This window comes from Hyperolius riggenbachi, chromosome 1 (genome assembly GCF_040937935.1).
Source record: "Hyperolius riggenbachi isolate aHypRig1 chromosome 1, aHypRig1.pri, whole genome shotgun sequence".
Lineage (NCBI taxonomy): Eukaryota > Metazoa > Chordata > Amphibia > Anura > Hyperoliidae > Hyperolius > Hyperolius riggenbachi.
This window is the reverse complement of record NC_090646.1, coordinates 444,394,283-444,420,648: the sequence shown is the minus strand read 5'-3', so window position 1 is coordinate 444,420,648 and position 26,366 is coordinate 444,394,283. Positions and strand designations below refer to the sequence as shown.

Sequence of the window (26,366 nt, the reverse complement as noted above, 5' to 3'; positions counted from 1 at the left end):
TTTTAGCTTATCACATTGTTAGGGGTTGTGGTCAAACTGTCTGTTTTTTTATGTCTGCTAGAAGTAAAAATGATTATGTGCAGGCTGATTGTCGATCAAGCATCATGAACAAATTACATGGCGAATATCAATTTTTATTTTTATCTCTCTTCTATTTTTTTTACTTCTCCCTTTGCAATGTATTGATTTATTTTTTTGCTACTTTTCGCTAAAGTTCCTCTTTAAAATAAAACTCTCAATGTGAGTGTGCAAACATATTACAATTACATTAATGCTAATTCACTAACATTTTAGATTTGCCAAGCAACATTTTACTGTGTTTCCAGCCCAAGAGTACCTTAAAGAGAGTCTGAATCGAGAATAAATCTCGCTTCAGACCTCATAGATAGCAGGGGCATGTGTGCCCCTGCTAAAACGCCGCTATCCCGCAGCTTAACGGGGGTCCCTTCACCCCCAAATCCCCTCCGTACAGCGGGGAAGCGCTTCCGCATTGGGGCAGGGCTAACCGCCGCAGCCCTGCCCCACGCGCGTCTGTCCGACGCGTATCTCCGCCTCTCCCCCGCCCCTCTCAGTCTTCCTTCATTGAGAGGGGCGGGGGAGAGGCGGCGATGCGCGTCTGATAGACGCGACTAGAGGCAGGGCTGCAGCCGTTAGCCCTGCCTCCAGGAAATGAAAATTTCACGACCAAGTTTGCGGGGGTGGGTTCGGGAGTGAAGGGACCCCCGTTTAGCCGCGGGATAGCAGCGTTTTAGCAGGGGCACACATGCCCCTGCTAACTATGAGCTCTGAAGCGAGATTTATTCTCGCTTCAGAGTCTCTTTAAGGGCTGATGCAGATGGGCAGCTTCAGGGATGGCTTGCGGTGGGGAATAAGCATAATTCTGTTTGTGATTGTATTTCACATATGTTCTAAACATAACTATAGTCAAAATCCCTCCTTTCCCAATAAATTAGCAACACTATCATAAGATCTAAGTAAAGGATTGAAAAGATTGATAGGTTTACTTTCATTTTGCCCTGGGAGCTCTATTAGTTTACTGAACTGAGCTCTCAAGTCTGCCAAGCGATTTATATTTTATCTGTGTCTATAGGATATAAGCCTCATCCAATTTAGAGAGGAGAGCTTCTGTGTGCAGGTTAAACTGACAGAAAGCTGTACATTCAAGAAAATAACAGTGAGGTGCCTATAAACTGAACTGATTATTACATTATTAGCTATTATGACCAGGGAGTGGAAGGAAATTTTATTTTTCACAGTGTTAACATTTCTGTGGGTCAGTGCATGTAGAATATGGTCAATAAGGAGCTAGGAGACTGGGAGGTTGTTTTACTGTACGTTACACCAGAAGGTAATTTAATACCTACTAATATTACAGTTCACATAAAACCCATCAAGCTGGCCTTTAGCCACCCTGCTGACACCATCCCCATATCCCATATCACACCCCACTTCCCATGGCCTGCGCAGGAAAGAAGGTAAATGACAAGTTGCACCCCCTACCACAAGCCAGCACCACATCCTGAAAGCCCCTGCAGATAGGAGGCAGCAGTAAAATGGGGTGAGAAGGAGTAACTGGCAAGAAGTCCATCCAATGCAGGATAGAAAGCAAGCAGCAGCATGAACCATGACCCCTTCCCAGAAGGCACTGCAATAATGCAGCAACCTGTCTCCAAATGACACAGGGCATCCGGCAAACTAGCTAAGTATGGGACTTAACTGTATTTTATTTTTCACTATTATAATAAAAATCCTTACAATTTAGCATTAAAAAATGTGCAGAAATCCACGTCTTCTGCCAACAAACATGGCAAGCGAGAGATTAGCATACCCCTTGTATTTTAAGACTTGCAAAATTCCTGGCTACATAGAAAGGAGCTCTCGCTTTGCTGAGCAGAATCAGTACATTGGCAACCCCTTTGTAAGGCTGCTGACTGGCCATGGAATTAGACAGCATCCAAGCATTTTCATCCTGTCTAAAACAAGTATTTGCTTTGTACTTCACAGTCTTACAACTTAGTATTAGTAGTCTCATAATTATACCAGACTACGAAACTTTGATCCACAAAACAAATAAAAACTATGTAATCAAGCTAGTTTTCTGTTAGGGCTCATTTACACTATGTGAGTTGCAGTGAGTTTTGATTCAGGACCTGAGCCCACTAATGCAGTTGTATCCACTTTTCAGTTACACATCAATGTTACAGATGCTGAAAATCGGACAGGAGTGAACACAACTGTGTTAGTGGGCTCAGGCCCTCACTGCACAGTGTGCATTTTACAAGGGAACATGAAAGTCCATAGACTTTAATTTCTATCATTCACACTACAACAGTGAGTGAGTTGCTGTGCAGTGCATTTCAATGAGTTAACTCATGGAAATGCGTAGAAATGCCCAGCAACTCACAAACTCATTCACATGTTTTTTTATTCATGCATTTTCATGCATTTCAACCCAATGACTAATGTGAATGAGTCTATCATTTTCATGTTTACATTTTTATATTAACCACTTCAGCGCGTGAAAGGAATTTTCCTGTCAGCACTCCTCCTATGCATTTGCCAATAACAGTATCACTTCTTATCATAAATGATCCTATCTTGTTTTTTTCGCCACAAATTAGGCTTTTTGGGGGAAATACTTGTTTTCAGTAATTACTTTATTTTCTATGCAAGAAATGCAAGCAAAAAATTAAAAAAATACACAATTTCTACAATTCTATCCCCTATAGTTTTTTTTTTTTGTTCAACAAAAAAGCTTTATTGAGGTCACCAATAAAAACAGATCCCCTATAGTTTTAAAATAAACAATGCTACTATAGATAAAATCTACACATTTTATTTGCCCAGCTGTCCCGGCTATCACAACATTTAAATTATGTTCCTAGTACAATGTATAGCAATAATATATTACCAGTATTTGGAAATAAAGGTGTATTTTGTTCTGTTTGTTCCCTATCAATAGTTACAAGCCTTTATTTGTGAAGCAGGATTAATCAAATTGTATATGCATATGTTTGCAGCTTGAAAATGGTCCAATCACACCAAGGTGAAATTTGATTGGTCTATTTTCAAGCTGCATATATTTGTATACAAAAAATGCATAATCCTGCATCCACTCACAAACATTAGTAACTCATTGGCCATCCCTAGCCCCACTGTGGCCACCTTCTGGCCTTAATGTTTCCTTTCCCTGTACTTAATGTCCTCACTGTGGATCCCTCTGTGCCCTCTCAAATAGTAACCTGACTGACCCCTCCTGCCCTGGATCATCCCAGTGTGAGTCCCTATCCTCTAATGTAATGTGGCCCCTATAATTTACAGCAATGCTTTCTGAGCCCCATCTTGAGCACTCACTGCTGTGTGTGCTATGGCAGAAGAATTTTAGTTCAAACTCTGTGTGTTCCAGTAGCATGAGAAAAAGTCAAGTCTACTGTGAGAGTGGCTGAATTCTCTTCACAGTGCTCACAGTGGATACCGGAAGAGTGAATGGAAGTCAGGCGTTCTCCAACTTCCTGTACAGCTTAGAAAGTCAGAAAATTGTCGTTGGTATTATACCCCAACTAAAATTCATAAAATCTACCCCTCAGCTCAGGGCAGTTTCTAGGCTAAAATGCACCCAGGGCAAGGGTTAAAATTGCGCCCCCCCCCCCTGCGCAAAGCCAGGTATACATGTCCGCAGTGTAGGTTAGCCAGGTCTAGTTGCACTCAGTATAGGTAGCCAGCTATAGGTCCCCCCAGTATAGGTAGCTAGGCATAGTATAGGTAGCCAGGCATAGGTGCCCCAGTATAGTTGCCCCCAGTATAGGTTAGCCAGGTCTAGTTTCCGCTAGTATAGTTTGCCAGGCATAGGTGCCCCAGTATAGGTTAGCCAGGTAGGTGCCTCCAGTATAGGTAGCCGGTATAGTTGCCCCCAGTATAGGTTAGATAGGCAGGTGCCCCCGTTATAGGTTAGATAGGCAGGTGCCCCCGGTATAGGTTAGATAGGTAGGTGCCCCTAATATAGGGAGTCAGAATAGTTGCCCCCATCCTAGGTTAGATAGGTAGCTGCCCCCATTATAGGTTAGTTAGGTAGGTGCCTCCAATATAGGTAGCCAGTATAGTTGCCACCTGTATAAGCTAGGTAGGTAGGTGCCCCCAATACAGGTTAGATAGGTAGGGGCCCTCCAGTATAGGTTAGATTAGGTAGGTGCCCCCCAGTGTGGTTAGATTAGGTAGGTGCCCCCCAGTGTGGTTAGATTAGGTAGGTGCCCCCCAGTATAGGTTAGATTAGGTAAGTGCCCCCCAGTATACGTTAGATTAGGTAGGTGCCCCCCAGTATAGGTTAGATAGGTAGCTTCCCCTCAGTATAGGTTAGATTAGGTAGGTGCCCCCCAGTATAGGTTAGATTAGGTAGGTGCCCCCCAGTATAGGTTAGATTAGGTGTGTGCCCCCCAGTATAGGTTAGATAGGTAGCTGCCCCCCTCAGTATAGGTTAGATTAGGTTGGTGCCCCCCAGTATAGGTTAGATTAGGTAGGTGCCCCCCAGTATAGGTTAGATTAGGTAGGTGCCCCCAGTGTGGTTAGATTAGGTAGGTGCCCCCAGTATAGGTTAGATTAGGTAGGTGCCCCCCAGTATAGGTTAGATTAGGTAGGTGCCCCCCAGTATAGGTTAGATTAGGTAGGTGCCCCCCACTATAGGTTAGATTAGGTAGGTGCCCCCCAGTATAGGTTAGATTAGGTAGGTGCCCCCCAGTATAGGTTAGATTAGGTAGGTGCCCCTAGTGTGGTTAGATTAGGTAGGTGCCCCCAGTATAGGTTAGATTAGGTAGGTGCCCCTCAGTATAGGTTAGATAAGGTAGGTGCCCCCCAGTATAGGTTCGATTAGGTAGGTGCCCCCCAGTATAGGTTAGATAGGAAGCTGCCCCCCCATAATGGAGGGGGGAGCTGCAGCCGCGGGGAGGGCAGCCCGACCTCTCCCTCCCTCTCCTCTCCGGGCGCCCTCCGTGCTCCCCCCTCCGAGTCTGACTGCACAGCAGCGCTTCCTGTGCAGTCAGACTCGGAGGGGGGAGCACGGAGGGCGCCCGGAGAGGAGAGGGAGGGAGAGGTCGGGCTGCCCTCCCCGCGGCTCCCCCCTCCGTTACTGCGCCCACAGTCCTTCGGCGCCCAGGGCGCCCGCACGGCCCTAGAAACGGGCCTGCCTCAGCTCCCTCGACTTGCTTTCGAGGTTGCAATATGGAAGGAACACTGTTGCATGTTTTTTGGGAATGCCCCATTGCGCAGCGTTTTTGGGATTCATGGAAAACCTTGATACGGGAGGTGTTTGGTTTTCCGGTTTCCTTGGTTGCTCCCCAGGCCCTCTTGTACATATCCAACGACGATGTTCCTGGCAGACTCAGATCTCTATATAGATATATGCTGTTGGCCGCTCACTGGTCAATTGCCTTCAAATGGAAATCCTCTGATCTAGAGTTAGCACTGGTTATTCAGCGTCTGGACCTAATGATGTTGATGGATCATGTGTATTACTACAGTATTGAGAATATGGCGAGATTTGACCTTATCTGGGATATCTGGAAGGCATACAGGCGACTTTAGTTTCCCCTGGACATTAGTGTGTATAGCTTACTTGGTAGCATACAGACCTTTTGATACTCAGGACTCTTGTATTTTGTTATACTAGGTTGTTTCTTTCCTACTATTTTTTCTTTTTCCTTTTCCTCTAAGTCTTCCCTCTTTTCTACTACGTATATTAAAGAGAGCACTATGATATCATCACAGATACTCAAGATATAGACTGATCCCTGGGATCTCAGCCGGAGGTACTCCTGTGCCCCATTTCCCAGGTTGAGCGGTCCAGCTCTCTGGACTATGCTCTCAGGTCATCTTTCGCATATGTTAGTAACATATCTATTTTAGCATACTAGCTTTTTGTGTACACATGTGTCAATCGCAATTGATATGTTATTTATTTTGTTATTTCAAGCATTTTTGTATTTGATAATTTGTTCAATAAAGCTCTTTAATAACAAAAAAAAAAAAGAAAGTCAGAAAATGCCTGGTTTCCATTCACACTACCAATAGCCACTGTGAGCACTGTGAAGAGGATTTGGCTACAGTAGGCACAACTTCCTTTCATGTTGGCAGGACCCATGGAGTTTGAACTCATTACTTCATTCACACTTAGGGCTTGATTCACTAAACCGTGATAACTCATACCACGGCTGTTTTTGTGTGCATTTTCGCCCGATCGCAAATTAGCGCGCGCAATTGTGAACCAAAGATTTGCGATTGCATGTGCACATTCGCAAACGTGTGCAAATGGGAAAATATGCGCGAAAACAGACGTGATATGAGTTATTACGGTTTAGTGAATCAAGCCCTTAGTTCGATTCTGTCTGCCTGCTTTTTATCAGCACATCAATATTACAGATTGATACGCAATGCTGAAACATAAGCGCACTAGTGTGAATAAGGCAGAAAGCAGGCTGGGAGGCAATCAGGGAAAGTGGTTGTGGAAGGGACACAGAGTAGAAGGATTTTAAGGAGGGAGAGCTTTGTTAAACTCAGGTATTCCCGAGTCTGGGTTCCTGAATACCTGCTGAGCAGGAGTTGGATGTCATGGTAATCCAGCCTTGCATGGGCCCCTAAGGTCATGGGGCCTGGTGCAGCTGCAGAAGCCTTTGGTGGTCCCTGCTCTGCAGCAACAGACTGTCTTCTCTCTCCACTGCAGCAAGCTCACTATGTGCATTCCAATATGCAGTGGTGTAACACCGTTGTTTTGCACAGCCACACCGTCAGACTAGTTAATGTTCCACAACTGGGGAATGCTACCCACATGCTTCTTGAGAGCTTCGACTTGTATCCTGGTTGATGCCAGAACGCTACAATATTTAGGCAGATTTTTCCGTACACATTTTCTGCACAGAAAAACATGTTTAAACTGAAAACTCATGTTAATTGACTTGAACGTGCATAAACCAAAATCTGACATTCTGCAGCATAATTCTGCACATTGTGTGCGTTTTCTCTATCAATTACATTGGCTGTAAAGGAAAAAGAGAAGTAAAACAGTGTGAAGCAAGCACCCATAGAAGGAAAAAGGAGGATGTGCTATGACCCGCAGTGTCTCTGCATACTCCGACACTCCAACGTCTTGTATCAGCAGTCAAGTCAGCACCATCCATTAATAGTAAAGCTCTTTTATTGATAAAAGGATATAACAGGCATTACAGCGACAGCAGCGCTGTTTCGGTCCGCAGACCTTTTTCAAGCTGTATCAGGCAATGTTACACCATATAACACCCATATTGCGTTTATATAGCTACCTCCCAAAGCAAACACCAGAGGGATGGGTGAAGCAGTCTCCCTTGTAAACTAAACTGCACATGTGACGCCGTAAACACGGAAAGGTGCCATTTCTGGTAAGTAGATGTGTATATGCGCATATATTTACATACTGATGAGCGGTTTACACTCAGGTCCGCTCTGTAGGGGGGAGTGTTTTAGGCTAAGTATTATGGGATACTTTCTATTTTGCATATTGGGACTGGCAGTTCCCTATGTGGTCCGTTTGGCCACTGTGTGAGTATGATTGGCTGAAGGACTTTGCCTGTGATTGGTGTTTGCTTTGGGAGGTAGTTATATAAACGCAATATGGGTGTTATATGGTGTAACATTGCCTGATACAGCTTGAAAAAGGTCTGCGGACCGAAACAGCGCTGCTGTCGCTGTAATGCCTGTTATATCCTTTTATCAATAAAAGAGCTTTACTATTACTGGATGGTGCTGACTTGACTGCTGATACAAGGAAAAAGAGATGGTCGACTAGGCCTACCCGATATCGCCAGATATTACCAAGCAGCGCAGATTGCCCAGATAGCAGTTAGGCATGACACCACTGCCCCTCCCTTATGGTGCGATATAAAAAGACAACACATCTGCGCCCTTAAAACCCTACCAAACCTTTTATGGACAGACTCTACACTACTAAACCAATAACAAATCATATTATGGCACACTCATGTATCAGATACATACAGATCACTTATGGTGTGTACACACTTCAAAGATAAATGAAAGATATCAGACCAATTTTACCCCCTTCCATGTAGTATAAGAGCCATACCTACACAGTCTATTCTATGGAGCTGAACTCCCCATCAGATAAAATCTTTGCAAGATGCTGCACACAAAGATGCTGTACACATTCAAAAGATCAGTATCTGCAAAAGATCTGTTCCTGAAAAAGATCCATTCCTGCAAAATGCATTTATAATCTATGATATCTGCAGATCCTCATACACACCTTGTTTAACAGACTTCATCTGCATATCTGACAATCATCTGCAGATCTGAAAATCCATCCTGGTGGATCTGATCTGCAGATGAATGTCTGTTAAACAAGGTGTGTATGAGGATCTGCAGATATCATAGACTATGAGGCCTGGTGCACACCAAGAACCGCTAGCAGATCCGCAAAATGCTAGCAGATTTTGAAACGCTTTTTCTTCTTTTTCTGTAGCGCTTCAGCTAGCGTTTTGCGGTTTTGTGTAGCGGTTTTGGTGTAGTAGATTTCATATATTGTTACAGTAAAGCTGTTACTGAACAGCTTCTGTAACAAAAACGCCGGCAAAACCGCTCTAAACAGGTGTTTTTCCTATACTTAACATTGAGGCAGAAACGCATGCAAAATCCAAAAAATGCCTCACCCCGGGAGTATGCGTTTCTGCAAAACGCCTCCCGCTCTGGTGTGCACCAGCCCATTGAAATACATTACCCAAGCGTATCCGCAGCCGCAAGCGGATCGCAAAATGCAGCCGAACTGCTCTGGTGTGCACTAGGCCTGAATGCATTTTGCAGGAATGGATCTTTTGCAGGAACAGATCTTTTGCAGATAATGATCTTTTGAATGTGTACGGGCATCTTTGTGTAGAGCATCCTGCAAAGATTTTTATCTGATGGGGAGTTCAGCACAATAAAATAGACTGTGTAGGTGTGGCTCTCATACCACATGGAGTGGGGTAAAATTGGTCTGATATATTTCATTTATCTTTCAAGTGTGTATGTAGCATAACTATCTAACTAGATAGGGAACCTCTGTTTCAAACATTATGAATATCCCCATGAAGTACAAGATATTTACATAAATACACCTATACACATTTATTCTGTCCATCATTTGCTACATCTCAAAACAGAGAGTTCTCCCTTTAAGGAATCTGATTTTTTTTTTAAACGAGAATTTTTATTAAAGTTTTGACATTAAATCATTATACAATACAGCATGTAATGTATTCAGGATTAACAGGTAAAGATAACTTTACATAAACAAACAGAACCTGTACATAAAGAAAAGGGGGGGGAGGGAGTCGTCCGGTTAGTGACCACTTAATGTCAAATGAAATGGACAGTATTATATTATGAGTCCTTGAACATTACTTGTTTGTATATATAGTGGTTGGAGAAAGAGTAGATCTGAACAACAATGCGCACATTCTATTAACAGATCTTATAATACCTGAAGTCAGTTTCAGTTAAGGTCTTGAACCGAAATAGTTATGTCCAGGTTGGGTATGGCGGATTCCGAGGCATCCACCCACTTGGTCCAAATTTTGTCAAATTTTTTAAATTGATTTCTTGCCTGGTACGTAAGTTTATATAATTGTAAGACTGCATTAATCAGACGTTTCCAATCAGCTATAGTTGAAGGAATGGGGTTTTTCCAACTTAAAATAATGTTTTTCCTCGCATTTAGGCTAAGTTCACAGTGAGGTGTTGAGGTGCAATGCAGAACGTCACACTACAATGCAAAATCCATGCGACTTTCACAGTATGACACGTGCGGTCTAATGTCGTGCAGCACGGCAACACATTGCACGTGTTAACAGTGATGCATACTTTTCATTGACTGCATGCTTCATTGTATGTGACGCAATGGCTGGATAATGCACAGTACGGCTTTTACGTTCCATTGCGTCCCTGCTTTACAGGGAACACAACAACCCACTTTAAACCTAGCCTAAATCTACTAAAAAAATCTAATAGGGAATGAACACTTCAGATAATTTACTCCAAAAAACAGAATTTGATCTTTAACAAATGGGCTTTTTTTCTTTTGGCAATGAACTGTATCCTGTAAGGCCAGAATCTGTCAACGCTTTCTAGCAAGACCCTTTAATTTATGATTTAATAATACCAACTGAGGAGTCATTACACTTGAAACACCACCTGGTCACAAAAGCTCTTGTTTTTACATAAGGATAGTGTGAAAAGGTACACTGTTAAATTTACTTGGCACAACCCTATACCTCCATGTGCTTTCCACATTTTTAAAACAATACTTTGCTTTCACAAAAAAACTGGTAGCAGTGTCAGCATTGTATGAATTCATGTATATACTCCTTTGACCGTATACGTGTCTGTCCCAGAAGCCACATGCTGTCGTTACCATGTGATGGGCTATAGTGGTTGCTATGGTAACTAGTTCTCTCTCCCCAGTATTATAGAGCAGTATAGAGCCACGTCACATTTCACCTCACACTCCCGTCTGCCTGTAGGGCGCTGGGCGGGCTGCTCTGCAGCTTCGCAATCACGCTATGTAGCGATAGTGCAATGGAGAAACGGGCTGCGCTGCTGAGGTCTCGGTAACAAGCTCGGCGTGTAGAATACTAGGCAGCGCTGTAGGGAGCGCAGGCAGTCTCCATATGCAGAAGAAGACATATGTTAGACAGGTGCACCTGAGCAGACCCATAGCAGACAAGCGGGCAGCAACATACAGCCATACTCGTGCCCGTTATATGATAAGGCACTTGTATATAGAGTGAAGGAGCACAGCCTCACCCATACAGAACCTCCACGCACGCTCCCTCCACCCTTCATCATAGAGCGCCTGCCACCTCCATACCCTAACCCTCCTACTTGTACTCGTCGTCCCCTCTGAATGACAGCGGAGAACCTCCTTCCTGTTGTCTTATTGTATGAGAGAAAAGCCCAGTGCCCTCCTCTCACTCCTCCCATTACTCTATGGAGAAGGGCAGCTAGCTCCCCTCCCCACTCTCCCTCTTACCCCCTCCTCCTGTGTCACAGGACAGACTGCTGTATGACAGGACTTCTCCTGCCCGGCTCTATACACCATGAACAGCTAATCTGAGGCAAGAGCCAGGCGCAGCGCAATCACAGGAGTGCCGTCCTCTTGCAGTGCCCAGAGAAGAGCCCCATGCTAGGAGAGCCATGCTGAAGGCATCCCACAGCTGGAGGCTGCAGTAGGTGAGCATGCTACCCTCCCCTCACCCGTCCACTCAGCCCCCCTATCTGACCCCCCCCCCCCCCCCCCCCTCACTACTGGCAAAGGTGCTGCTGAGGGGGAGATGGGAAAAGGCAACCAAGGTGCAGGGTGCGGCTGTCACTGATATTCCAGCAAGACATGGGAGAGAGGTCTCTGCTATTCAGGGTGGGTGCTGGTGCATAGGAGAGTGTAATATGCATTGCTTCTCTGGTAGACTGGCCAATCACACCTCCACTTCTGCAAGATGGATATATATATATATATATATATATATATATATATATATATATATATATATATATATACTCGATGACCTTACACACAGCTGCTACACTAGTGGCATCTGCTATTCCTCCTCTCTCCAAAAGCCTCCATTTCCATAGAGTTCCTGATGTGGAAAGTAAGGGAGGGCTAAGGTTTGGACACAGCTCTGTGCCAGAGCCGAGCAATGTAGATATTTGTGTTTATAGATTCATTAGGGAAGCGACTGCAGTGTGTTCCATGTCACTTGCACTTGTGTGTGTGGAGCGGTCCACTATGCAGGATTTCATGGCACAGATTTTCTCCTGAGCCAGCTCCACTTTATGGATTGGAAATGTCATAGGAGAGCGTGGAACATCTGTGATTTGCAGCAGAAATGTGTCAGATCTGTGGCTTGCAGTATAATAAGCGGCAAGTGAGCAGTGATTTCAATTTTGTCGGATCGAGATTATAGGAGATATGAGCTTTGCGGCAGGCAGTGTGCCTGAAGGCGGATTACTGCATACAATGTGGCTTGTAGGATATACCGTAATGTAATTGTTATTAGACGGAGCACTAGTTTGCAGCTCAGTGTGAGAGAGTGGTGGCTACAGGATTCGAGAGAAATCTGATTTGCACAGCTGACTGACATATACCCTGTACTACTTGTGGCTGAAACTACACGCTAAATACTATACAGTATTACCTGTCAGTAAACTTCTGTATCATTGCTATGGAATAAGAAAAGTGCAGTGGGGAAAGTTGTGTGCTGTGTTAGCATTTGTATACTTCTCACGGATAAATTGTACTAATTGTAGTCTTTATGACTCTTGTGATCACCTGTCTCTAGAGTGTGCCAACATATAGCACTGAAACATAATTACCATTGTGATGTCCTGTCATTTGTTGATGTAATGCACATGAGCTTTATAACATCATCTAGACTGGGCAGTTTAGGATATTCCTTAATTTTCACTAAAAGGTCATACAACTTACACAAATTATTATTATTAATTTATAAAGCGCCAACATATTCCGTGGCGCTGTACAAAGTAAGAAACAAACATGGGGTACATAATACAGACAATGGTGTACACTAATATACAAGATACATAATTAGTGACAAAATACAAAAAATGATACAGCATACAGAATACAAAATACAGAAGTGGTAATGACAGTGATAAAAATAACATGATGAACAAAATGTATAATGATTTCCAAGACACAAAAGGGGGAGAGAGCCCTGCCCTTGCGAGGTAACAATCTAAAGGGAATGGGGGGAAACAACAGGAGGGGTAGTATACAAATTTACCTATACCAAATTAATTTAAGGGCCCTTCATTTTCACTAAAAGGTCATACAACTTACATACATTTACCTCTACTGAATTAATTTAAGGGCCCATTTAAAGCTCTTAGGCCACTTTAACGCTGACACATTGCAGTGTGTCAGACAATGTAATCACTTATAATGGAACGTTCACATTGGCGCATTAGCAGTGCAGCTAGTTGGAATAGCGAGAGGCATGCTATGTGTTACAGGACAGTTTGCGTGTATGCTTCATTGTATGCATCGCAATGCGCGTAACGCATGATGCAACCTTTCCCCTCTGTTGCGATTCTGTCTTGGCAGGATATGCATCATAACGCCCTAGTGTGGAACTAGCCTTAGAGTCCTTGTTTAACCTCACAAATGTTTCATGTTTATTAAGGCTAAATAGGGGATTGTGCTATTACTCACAATTTTCATATGTGTTACTCACATGACCCACAGATTTGTGCATAAAGTATAGAGCAAATTAGGCATAGTGAAGAGAATTATTTATGTCTATTGAAGAGTATTATTCATGTGAAGTCTTCCTTGCATCACCTGACCTTGCCCACTTCCTCCTTCTGCTCCTTCCTCTATAGCACAGAGAGAAGGTGGGCAGGGTCAGCTCTGTGTTTACAAGGAAACACTTTCTTGTACCCCATCCCAGCTCCTACCTGACTAATTTATGTAGGAGATGAAGGGATAAGGGGAGGAGTTTGTAAAACCCTTAGACTGCTGTTCCATCCAGCTGAGCTGCATTTGACAGTCACACAGGAAGTCAGAATAGCAGCCCCAATTAGCCAGGTATTAAAAAAAATAATATTGCAAAAATAGTTTATGTAGAATGCAAAATTGAGTGCATTGCAAATTATTATATATTCCACACAACATGCATAAAAAGCTGGAAACAAGGCTTTAAAAATGTTTGTATTTTTATCAGTATACTTATGTTTTCCTGCATGTATATCCGTGGAATTTCCTGTGTACTACGCCCAGCATTAAGGCCAAATTCCAGGATTTATTTTTCTAATAAAAAATTAACAACATTTAACTCTGTCCACACCCCTCTCATGCTCGCTCCAGGAATCATCAATTTTAACAGTTACATGGCTCCATGGACTGGTCTCTTCAACCAGAATCAACAATGTCAAAGTCGTCAGATGCCTCAAATCACAGATTGCAGAGAATACTATAATTGACAGAGTTAACAGGTACAGCCAGTAATTTGTACTCTGGAGAGGACAAATAGCAGAGGTGGAGATCCACTACTTTATAGGAACTCTGAAGCAACAAATACAGTGACGGGGGCAGCAGTGGACTTTGGCTACTTATGTAGATGAAATCTGTAGTGACGATTGTCAGGGCAGGGATAATGGCTATCAGCAATGTTAGTGTTAGGTGTAGGTGAGGGGGTTAGTGTTAGGCGTAGGTGGGGGTAGGGTAAGTTAGGTATAGATGCAGAGGTTAGTGTGAGAATAGGATAAGATAAGCCATAGTAGAATATTGGTAACACTACCAAAATTCTACTATTGATAACAGTGATAGTAAAATATACGCCCCACCAGAGTAAAATATACGCCCTGATGGTGCCATCTGTGTGCACCCTGGGGGCACTTTGAAATTTTAGTGTAATTTAAAAATGTATTGGAATAGACTATGCGTTTAGAATTAGGCCTCTTTTCCATGGATGGCTGAACTGCTTGTTAGTCAAGCAGTCCAGCCGCCTGGCTGCCAGCCACAAGCTCCATTTGGCTGCAATTACATGCAGCCAAATGGCAGCATTCGGTAACACTGCGTGTGTCATGTTTGACACGTGGCTATGTTACCTGGCAGCAAAAAAGTCTTGTATAGTGTCTGAGCACAGCAAATTCATGGGAGTGCCTGTCCAGCACCTGTGCTAGTAAGCGCCCGGCTGGACAGGAGCAGCTGACAGGCGGTGAATTCACCGCCTTCCGCTGCTTGGGGAAAAAGGCGTTAGGCCCGGTTCACATTAGAAAATATGAGCCAAACGGATCCGGTGAGCGGATCCGGTACCGCTTCACCGGATCCAGAGGATGGCTCTGTGCACATTGGCAAACGGATTGTGAAAATTGATCTGATCACCGATGGATCGGATCGGTTTTCACTCCGTTTGCCAGCAAATACACACCTAGTGGCAGAGGCAGAGCCTTCCTCTTCTTGCGCAGTAATTACACAGCGCGTCGTGTGACTAGTCACACGACACAGAAGAAGACTGAAGCCTCTATCGCTGGTCTTTAGGTATGTATTTACAGCCCGGTTACCCTTGCGCACTTGCCCGGCTGCTGCATCCTCCCTCACCCTGCTGCCGCTCAGGTTCGCGTCCCCACATCCCCCGTGTAACGGTCCGTTTCTTCACCAATCAGGCGGTCGCGATCTACCGGTAGATCGCGATCGACCTATTGGGCAGCCCTGCTCTAGCATCACTCCAGTAAACAAATGTTTACATTTCATATGTAGCTGTTATGTGTATTGCAGAGAACCCCAAGTCAAATCCCCAGGATTACTGCTTTGCATCACTGTGAGTTTAGTGCTGAAACTGTCCGATTGGAATGTTCTTGTCATTCTGGAGACTGCTCGGTTTTTGCTGGACTATTGAATGCCTCAAGCCTTGTGTAAGACACCTCCTGTATGTCTGCATAGCTTAAAGGGGAACTGAAGAGAGAGCTATATGGAGGCTGTCATGTTTATTTCCTTTTAATCAATACCAGTTGCCTGGCAGCCCTGCTGGTCTATTTCTCTGCAGTAGTATCTGAATAAAACCAGAAACAAGCATGCAGCTAGTCTTGTCAGATCTGACTTTAAAGTCTGAACAACTGAAACACCTGATCTGCTGAATGCTTGTTCAGGGGCTATGGTTAATAGTATTAGAGGCAGAGGATCAGCAGGGCTGCCAGGCAACTGGTATTGCTTAAAAGGAAATAAACATGACAGCCTCCATATACCTCTATCTTCAGTTCCCCTTTAAGTGACTATGATGATGTCACCTCATTACACTTTCTCAACACCTGTTAGTAATGTGTTTTCTTGCAGGTGTGCTGCATCATGGTAGGTTCCTTTCTGTAGTGTTTTTGAGATTACAGAAGTGAGATATTTCCCAGGTCCAGAAACAAATTTTATCTGTGACACCGACACATTTCCAGATGATCCTTTTTGTCCAATTCCTGCTGGAAATCAACTGGAAGATCGATCAGGTGGCCATTCTACGGTATCGATTCTCCTCCGATCCGATAAAATTATCAGATTGAAAGGTTGATCGGCCCACAAAATCATCCTTAAATTTTGTCTTCTTACTTTAATGAAGTCTGTAAAGGAGCTAGTATCTGCCAGTGAATAAAAACTTCTCACTCTCGGGGGGCTGACCTCTGTCAACTCCTGGCCTTTCTTTTCATTAAGAGAGATAAGATATTTTTCTGCATTGTCCTTAGACAGCTTATAACTAGCTAATCAATAGTGTTGATCATAATGGATAATTTTGCTTTTGTGAATTTTTGTGTAATGTTTCAGTTACAAGTTTGGTTGTAATTACGATTTCACATGTAATCTTGATTTTGCGTAACTTGTGAAAGTTATGGGAAATTACATTCACGGAATTCACTGTTTTTACAATTTTCACATAGATGAGTGTATATGCAAAAATGTATAGGCATGCATGAGAAAGTAAATTTTCACCAAATGAATTGGGCAATGGGCACGAGAAAACACGTTTTCATAGATGAATCTTGCAAAATTATGCATTCAAGTTACGCTTCCATGCAAAATTAATTTTGAAATATTTTGAAATTTTATTATGATTTTGCATCATAATTGTGAATGTTACTGCAAAATTACCACTATGTGAAATTTGAGCTCAACACTAATCAAGGGGCTGGTTACAGCAAAGAGAAAATTGCTGCACAGTACAACTTTTTTTTTTTAATATTATAAACTTGTTAACTATTCTTAATAGGCTATTTTATTAGTTAGTGCAGGGCAAAGTTTAAGAACTCATTCACAACTCATGAAGCAGTGTGGTGCACCAAGCTCAGCAATAACGTGCAGTGCAGATTAGCCCCAATCAATAGGACTACGCAACGCAGGACGACTACTGCTAACAAACTGCCCATTTTAATGCACCATTCTGCACTGGACTGGACTGGAAAGTTGCTAAATAGTTAATAGATATTCCGACCAATGGTAGTGGGGGAGAGTGCTGAGCAGTGTGTTATACTGATAGGAAAACCCCACATGGACATTTATATGCTCTTCATGTCCAGTGTTTTCAGGTTTTCTGCTAAGGGAGTATAGATTTGGTTATCACAAAGACCACTAATCTCCATGGCAACTGCATTTAAGTATCTATATGTCATCCATATGTCTGAATCTAGTTATGACCATCCAATGAACATGGAAAGCCTGAAGTGACTGCCAAAGTAACCAGCTGTTCTGCTGATACTAGAATTTCAAAAGAGAAATGGGGCATAAGTCTTTAATAAATGCCAGAGTTTCATTGGCTAATTATTTCTATCTGCTCTTAGGACTCTGGTGATGAGATATCTGTACACTGTACGCATGGGTGCTTCATTCTCCCAGACTGATTTACTTTATATTTTCCTATGCTTGTTGACTATCCGCTTGGCCAACTCACCTACACAGTAGAGTAGGCATCTATTAAGGCTTGAGAGGACCTATGCTATTTTTCTATATTAAAATTGACACAAAGCCTTATTTAAATAGGAATATAATATTTTGTAGCACTTTCAACGATAGTCTATATTCATTTTCCAAGTCAAAATCCATGCTGAAAAAGCTGCATCACTAAATGAGTACTGCAGCCCATGTCTGGAGCATAAAGCTCCATAGCAAGAGCTGGTAATATTATGGTGACTGTGCCCACACAGCCATGCTGCTGAATCCACATTTTTTTCTGTGTTCTATGTACTTTGGCTTATGTAAATCAAGTCTTATGTCCTTCCAATGAATGCAGAATTTAATGACCTGATGGAATCCACTCAACAGCTTACTCAATATGACCATTTAATAAAACAGACACAATGCACATCTGACAGAAAGCACACACATGCATGCAAGCAAATCTGTCTCTTTCTTGAATACAAAGACAAACACTTATATTGCGCTTTTCTCTTGGCAGACTCAAAGCTCCAAAGCTGCAGCCACTAGGACGCGCTCTATAGGCAGTAGCAGTATTAGGGAGACTTGCCTAAGGTCTCCTGCTGAATAGGTGCTGGCTTACTGAACAGGTAGAGCCCAGATTCGAACCCTGGTCTCCTGTGTCAGAGGCAGAGCCCTTAACCATTACACTATCCAGCCGCTACAGGTAGTCCCTGAATTATAAACGGCTGACTTAGGAACGACCCGCCGATACGAACAGCATGGATTCTGTGTTTCCATGGGAAGAAGTCAAAAACTTTTTTTTTTCCAAATTAGTTTTTGAGAAAATCTATACATGGCTTTTAAACTTATGTAAGCATGTTACAGAGGCCAGAGGTGACGCAGAGGTGGAGACTGGAGGCACAGGGGTGCACAGAGGAGGTACAGGAGACAGAGATGACACAGTGTTCTGACTTAAGAACAGATTCAGGTTAAGAACAAACCTACAGTCTTTATCTTATTCGTTAACCGGGGACTACCTGTATATTTAACTAATATACAATGGATCTGAATTATTAAAGCCATAAAGCATGGCAACCTCTAGTGAACCCCCCAAAATGGCAATGACACATTTAAAAACAAAAGTGCCTACAATCTCTCATTGCAGATTCACACAGCTTGCACTTGATTGCCAAAAGTATTGGGACTGCCTTTAAACTCACATGAACTTTAATGACACCCCATTAATGACACCCCAATTCATAAATTTTAATATGGAGTCAGCCCACCTGTTGTAGCTATAGCAGCTTAAACTTTACTGGGAAGGCTTTCCACAAGGCTTAGGAGTGTGTATGGAAGTTTTGACTTTTCTTCCATAAGAGCATTTGTGAGGTCGAGTAAGCTTGGCTCACAGTCTCTGCTCTATTTCATCTCAAAGGTGTTCTGTTGGGTTAAGGTCAGGGCTCTGTGCAGGCCAGTCAAGTTCCTCCACACCAAACTTGCTCATCCATGGAAAGAGCCATACCCAAACTGTTCCTACAAAGCATTGTTCACAATGTTTTGGGCCCCTTTCACATGGGCAATTGACAGGTGGTAAATTTACCACCTGTCAGCTGCTCTCTGGCACTGGCTGGGTGCTTTTTAGCGCTTGGTACCGGCACTGACTCGACATTTCGAGGTCTCCTGCTGCTGGATAACACCACCGCGTGTCAATAATTGACATGCATGTTGTTACCACCGCTGTAATTCTGCTAAAACTAAGGGGCCAAAGCCGATACCCTGAAAATCAACCCAACACCATAATCCCTCTTTCACCAAACTGCATGCAGTGTTTTGGGATGCCGCACAGTGTTAAACCGCACCACAACGCCCACACTGAATATCGTACTGCTTTTGCATTTGTTAACTTTCAGCTATATCATGCTGTTCACTAGTGACCCTGTCCACATTTCTCTAAAAATAAATTTAATTCTGCTTTCGGTTACCATGACTAAGATCCATGTGAGTTGTCATTTAATCATAAAAATTATTTTTAAAAATAATATTCAACATGTTTTATGAAAAATTAAACCTCTTTGTAATATTTAACAAAGACATTTCTTGACAATAGCACAATAAATTACTTTCGTATAGCGCATATGCTCAAAATTTGCAGCCTGTGAACAGAACATGTCAAGTAAAATATATAATAATTAAATATTATGCACCTTTACAAAACCACAAGACTGCAAAAACAAATCTCAATTTTAACACACTGCATGTGTGCACAAGAATGCATGTGTACTAGAATACATTTGCACGTAAGGTACTTCCCAGGCATCACTCTCTATTACAAGAACATTTTTTTTTGTAAATAGAGCAATGGCATGCATGGCTTAGGGCCCATTTCCACTGAGAGCAAATTTGCAAAAATTCACATAAGTACTGAAAGCAATGCAATTTCAGTAACATAGTTTACATTGAATGCCTGGCTTTATAGTCTATAAAATTTAAGCCATAAAAATGAAAATAAAAGAGAAATCTGATGTTTAAGTTACTACTGAGAATTCCTGAATATTGCTGAAATTGGCAACCTTGCCTGAGCGCAATTGGGGTATGTACCAACATATTCCATGGCTCTGCATTATGCCTGCATTCTAGTGCAGAGGAAAAATGTTAACTGCGATTGCCAGGTATTTTATGGGTGTGACTGCAAAGTCCCATTCAGCTGCACTAAATGGGATTGAAATCCAATTGCTTAAAAAATGCAACAGACGTTATGGTGAAATCACAGCACCCTATTGGTAATAGCGTACCACATTTCCCAGCACTGTTGAATCGCAATGACAAGTGCATGCAGTGGTAAATTACCCTAAAGCTGGCCACTAACGGTCAAATCTCTAGCGAAAAATCGTTTGAGCGATCAGAAATTCTGATCAGAAGTGAAATATTGTAATACATCGTTCACTGCACCATCAACGAACCAAGCTTTGCTTCCTATCCATCACAACCAACAAGAAAATCCAAATTTTGGTTCGACGAAAATTCATTTGGACGACATTTTTTTCACTCGTTCATAATCGATTGTGTCCACCAATGGAGATTATTTACAACCAATCCGATCAGAATTTCTGATTGCTCTAACGATTTTTCACTAGAAATTGGACCGTTAGTGGCCACCTTAAGAGTGTTGCAGCAGAGATTTGTTGCTTTTCATGGGACAATTATAATACTAGCAGAATTCTTAATTTATTTTCATGCACTGTTGTTGCTAAGTCATCATTAGCAATTCTCTGCTAAATTGCTAGCAATTAAAATTTAAGAGCATTCTGTGCTGATGACACAGTCTCTTACAGAAAGCTCCGCCTATTAGTATTTATTACTAGCTACAAATTATTGCCTGACAGCTGCCAGACAGGATGTTTGCTGCACAAGACATGTTTAACCGGTTCTGGACCACAGTAAGTAGAATATACGCTGCCTCTGAGGCTCTGTAACTCTGATGTGACGTAGATGCTAAGCCGTGGCTTACCAAGGTCCTGAACCTATACCTGTTTCTGGAGGAAGTAAACTCGGTTGTCATGTGACAGCTGAGCTTCCGCCTATTGGTCACGAGTCGTTTTCATTGGCTCCTGGTAGAAGGTCAGGAGCCAATGAAAACGACTCGTGACCATTAGGCGGAAGCTCAGCTGTCACATGACAACAACAACAACAACATGATAACAATAACAAAAACAGTGCAGTGAGCAGCAATGTACTCTCACTGTGGTAACTTTAACTCATTTTTTCACTTTTTTCCTTGCCGATCACTGTGATTGGCTCACAGTGATCAGAAGGATCACTGTGAGCCAATCACAGTGATCAGAAGGATCACTGTGAGCCAATCACAGTGATCAGGAAGGGAAAAAATTAAAAAAAGCCTCTGGTCCAGAGGCTACTGACCCAAATGAGTTAAAGTTACCAAAGTGAGAGTACATTACTGCTCACTGCACTGTTTTTGTTATTGTTATTATTATTACTTGATATTGCCAGATATTTGGCAGATCAATGTCTCTGTGTGTGGCCAGCATAATGGTACGTACACGCAACAAATGCTTGATAGCCAAAAGGATAATTCATTATAATTTCAGTTGTCAGTCTGATATCTATACAGGCAACCCTCTATTCTGCATCTGACTGTGTGCAGGGTGCAAGCAGTCAGCTGAAACATGCTTTTGTCTGGACGTTTTTCCCCTGTGTGCATCTAGTCTTCCCTCACCATAGGGCCAAACCTCATTTCTGAATTGCTACTGCCTAGCAACAGACTATGAGCTAGAATGATAAGAAATAATTGTTTTGGTAGGCAAAAACCACCTATCTGTGCTAGGCTCTTATTTAGGTATTTATTTAAGTATTTAGGTATAAGAGGTATGCTCTTATTTCATTTAACTATTTGTCCCAGTGGATATTGTGTATCGGGCTTTACATATTCCCTTCTTGTTCCATTTCCTTTCTTTACTCTTTCTAACATTTTCTCTTATAGTGAATACAAACCTTTTAAATAGTTAATTATCCTCCAAATAGCATGCTAGAAAGTACATTTCTCAGTTGCATAATCCTTAAAGAGACTCTGTAACAATTTTTTCAGCCTTAGTTCTTCTATCCTATGAGTTCCTATGCCTGTTCTAATGTGCTGGGGCTTACTGCAGCTCTTCCTAATTACACTGTCTCTGTAATAAATCAATGTATCTTTCCTCTGTCCTGTTTGTCGGGCTAGGGCCCGTTTCCACTAGTGCGGTGCGAATCACCGGGATTCCACCGCTGACGAAAACGCACGCGGATGCGATTCCGCGTGCGTTTTTTGCCGCGATTTCGCGTGCGAATTCGCATAGGCAGGGTCTATGCGAATTTAACCATGTCACTGCCTGGTCCAATTTGCATTACTTTGCATGCGAATTCGCACGCGAAATCGCGGCAAAAAACGCACGCGCGTTTTCCCTATTAAATACATGGGCTGCGATTCGCCTGCATTCCTCACGCAGGCGAATTCTGCAGGCCCTACTGTGCAGAAAAATCCTGCGCAGAAAAACGCACGGAAAGAATGACAAGTGGAAACAGTCCCATCCACTTTCATTGCCTATGCGAATTCGCATGCAGGCCACGCATGCGAATTCGCCCTAGTGGAAACGGGCCCTAAGGCTTTGATTGTGTGGAATGTGCAGGGCTGCTTGTGATTGGTAGAAGCGATACACACCCTCTGCAGGCCCCCTGCATACTCACACACTATGCTTAGCTGAGCCTATTAGAAGCTGGTTAGTTTGTTTGTAAACATTGCCTAAAACTGTTAATTACAAGCCAGGATTGCAGCAGAGAGTGGCAGAAACAGCACAGAGGGGCACAGGAGAAAATAAGGAATAGAATGGTATGCTTTTTAGTGTAAGAATATTAGAGTACAGATTCTCTTTAACACTTATCTCTTAGAGCTCAGTAATGCTGCATGAAAGACAAAACTTTTTAATTTAATATACAAACCTCATTTAGACCCAGACATTATCTAATCCCCCTCCCCCTTGCTGGCTTCTACCACTGAAAATATTTTTTGCCAAGAAGATATTTTGAAGATGGTGAAACACGATGAACAGAAATACTTTGGTGACGCGAGTAGTTCCGATAATATCCTGACGCTGCACATTGACTGGTCTAGCTCTTATTCCCTTGATAGGTGGCTGATGTCACAACTATTACACCCAGACAGTGACAGCGGACATGAACACTGCGCTTTGTGTTGTTCTTTAAATACTCTGCGTATCTTGACTCTTGGTCCGGGACGTCTGCATTGCTTCAGGTTCCACCAGGCTCAGCAAACTGCCACTGAGAAGCTAAAATATTTTACTGCCAAGAAACGGCACATTTAAAATTGGTTGACAAAAACTCATCACCCATAAAATTATTTGGCTATGGGGATCAGTGTATAATCCAAGTGTAAAGGAGAAAACAAATGTATTAACCACTTGCCGACCGCGCACTCATAACGCGCGTCGGCAAAGTGGCAGCTGCAGGACCAGCGACGCAGATCTGCGTCGCCGGCTGCAGGCTAATTAATCAGGAAACAGCCGCTCGCGCGAGCGGCTGTTTCCTGTCATTTCACGGCGGGGGGCTCCGTGAATAGCCTGAGGGCTGCCGATCGCGGCTCGCAGGCTAAATGTAAACACAAGCGGAAATAATCCGCTTTGTTTACATTTTTACAACGCTGCTACAGTAGCAGCGTTGTAGTAGATCAGCGATCCCCGGCCAATCAGCGGCCGGGGATCGCTGTCACATGACAGCGGGGAGCCTGTTAGAGGCTGCACAGGACAGATCCGTTCCTGTGCAGCCTCCAATCTCTCGGGCAGGGAGGGAGGAGAGGGAGAATCTTGCGGTGGAGGGGACTTTGAGGTGCCCCCCCCCCCCGCCACCCAAAGCATGCAGGAGCGATCAGACCCCCCCCAGCACATCATCCCCCTAGTGGGGAAAAAAGGGGGGCGATCTGGTCGCTCTGCCTGTCACTTGATCTGTGCTGGGGGCTGTAGAGCCCACCCAGCACAGATCTGAAAAAACAGTGCTGGTCCTTAAGGGGGGGGGGGGGGGTAAAGGCTAGGTCCTCAAGTGGTTAAGGTGGTCAAAACCTCAATTACTTCAATAATTTATGGCTGATCAATTAACCCCCTCCCACCGCCTACACACACACACACACACCAGTCGATACGTTTCACATCAGGTCATTGGCAGTGACAATATATTTTCATCAGGCAAGTAGCAAGAAGTTAATGGTCACATAGTTTTGTACTGTATTAAGCAGTACAAAAGGTACGAGGACTGCAGTTTGACCAATTTTCAAACGTACTTCTACTCAAATCTAATTGAGATTGAATGGATCATTCACTGCTGCTCAGACAATCTGTGAGGAATCAGTTGATTGACTTTGTGGTCCCGATCCACTATCAATCTGGGTATGGCCACTTTTTAAGTTTTCGGACTTGTCCTATGTGTAACGCATGCGTTATAATAAGTGTGAACTGCAGTGGAGACTGGATATAGACTTTAATACAAAGCTTGCATGCAGCAAGTTAGAATAACGTGATCAGTTACAATGCAGTACTGTGAACAGCCACATAGAATTATATGGGCAGTGAGTTGACATGCAGAATTATTCTGCAATGCAACTGAGCACTGTTACCAAGCCCTGTAGTTTTGCAACCTGTCGCATGGTGATTGCATGAGTTGGTGCATTAGAAATCAACACAACTGCCTAACATTATAAGTGATATTATTATTGATTTATAAAGCGCCAACATATTCCGTGGCGCTGTACAAAGTAAGTAACGAACATGGGGTACATAATAATACATACAATGGTGTACACCAATATACAAGATCCATAATTTAATATTAGGATATTAAAGAGACTCTGTAACAACAAAAACCTCCCCTGGGGGGTACTCACCTCGGGTGGGGGAAGCCTCCGGATCCTAATGAGGCTTCCCACGCCGTCCTCTGTCCCACGGGGGTCTCGCCGCAGCCCTCCGAACAGCCGGCGACTGTGCCGACTGTCAGTTCAATATTTACCTTTGCTGGCTCCAGCGGGGCGCTGTGGCGACTTTCGGCACGGAAATAGACGGAAATACCCGATCTCCGTCGGGTCCGCTCTACTGCGCAGGCGCCGGAAACTTGCGCCTGCGCAGTAGAGCAGACCCGACGGCGATCGGGTATTTCCGCCTACTTCGGCGCCGAGAGGCATCAGAGCGCCTGCGCAGGAGCCAGGAAGGTAAATAATGACGTCACCGCTGCCCGGACTGCACGGAGGGCTACAGCGAGACCCCCGAGGGACGCAGGACGGCGTGGGAAGCCTCATTAGGATCCTGAGGCTTACCCCACCCGAGGTGAGTACCCCCCAGGGGCCGTTTTGGCGTTACAGTTCCTCTTTAATGTACAGCATATTCTGGATGTATATCTTAATGCTGGAAATATGCGATGCATTTCTGCCAATCGATTCTCCGCTCGATTGTTTTTGCCGCTCGATTCTGCAGTCGATCCTCTTCTTATCTTCCACTCGTTTTTTTATATCTTTTTTCATTCACTTCTATCAGAAATCGAGCGTCAAAACGATCGAAAGGGAGATCGGACATGTCGGAAATTATCTATTGAACCATCTATCTGCGGCAGAAACGAATCGTGTATTCCCAGTATAACTGTGGCCATTGCTGATAATTGAATGTTGGTTTAACAATATATGTAAGTTAACAGTATATGTAAGTGACTGGTGTCTGTAGTCATGCTTATACTTGACAGCAAACCATCAAGGTCAAATCTTTTACATGCATATATACTATACTGAAGGAAGAGGCTTTATATGAATAACTATAAATAGTAACCCAAATGAAGACACTGCTTTGACTTATATTACCCGGACGCTGGGAAACCAGGGAAATTGCTTGAGTGACCTCTACATTCTGTTTCTTATCATAGAAGGCCTTTTTTCAGGATCACTCTGGCACTGTATTTAGATGGGAGGGAGCTGCAAATGATTGAAGGCCATATGTGCCTATGACAGAAAACGAAGACAGCTCTCTCTCTAGTGGGGACACAACAATAAAAACCTGAATGTGGTTGTAATCATTTCCCACACTCTCCAGATTAAAATACATTTTTGGAATTGTAGCTTTGCTTATGCCTGTATGCTTACACCACAAATAACTGAATTAGTGAAAAGATAATATAAAGAAACGTTGCCTCCTCTGAAGTTACGGTGCTTAAAGAGGATCTGTAACCTCAAAAAATCCCCTGGGGGGTACTCACCTCGGGTGGGGGAAGCCTCCTGATCCTAATGAGGCTTCCCACGCCGTCCTCTGTCCCACGGAGGTCTCGCTGCAGCCCTCCGTGCAGCCGTGACGTAATATTTACCTTCCTGGCTCCTGCGCAGGCGCTCTGACGGCTGTCGGCTCCG

The 26,366-nt window shown here is 43.3% G+C and overlaps 2 protein-coding genes across 4 annotated transcripts in view; one reads left to right on the top strand and one right to left on the bottom strand.

The window, feature by feature from the left end:
* Positions 1 to 26,366, bottom strand: part of RSPH14 (radial spoke head 14 homolog) — a 271,996-nt gene that overhangs the window by 36,236 nt on the left and 209,394 nt on the right. The window lies entirely within an intron of this gene.
* Positions 10,738 to 26,366, top strand: part of GNAZ (G protein subunit alpha z) — a 158,478-nt gene continuing 142,849 nt past the window's right edge. Inside the window, exon 1 of the mRNA XM_068238346.1 lies at positions 10,738 to 11,244. The gene's annotated coding sequence lies outside the window, so the exon portion shown is untranslated. The remainder of the gene's footprint in view (positions 11,245 to 26,366) is intronic.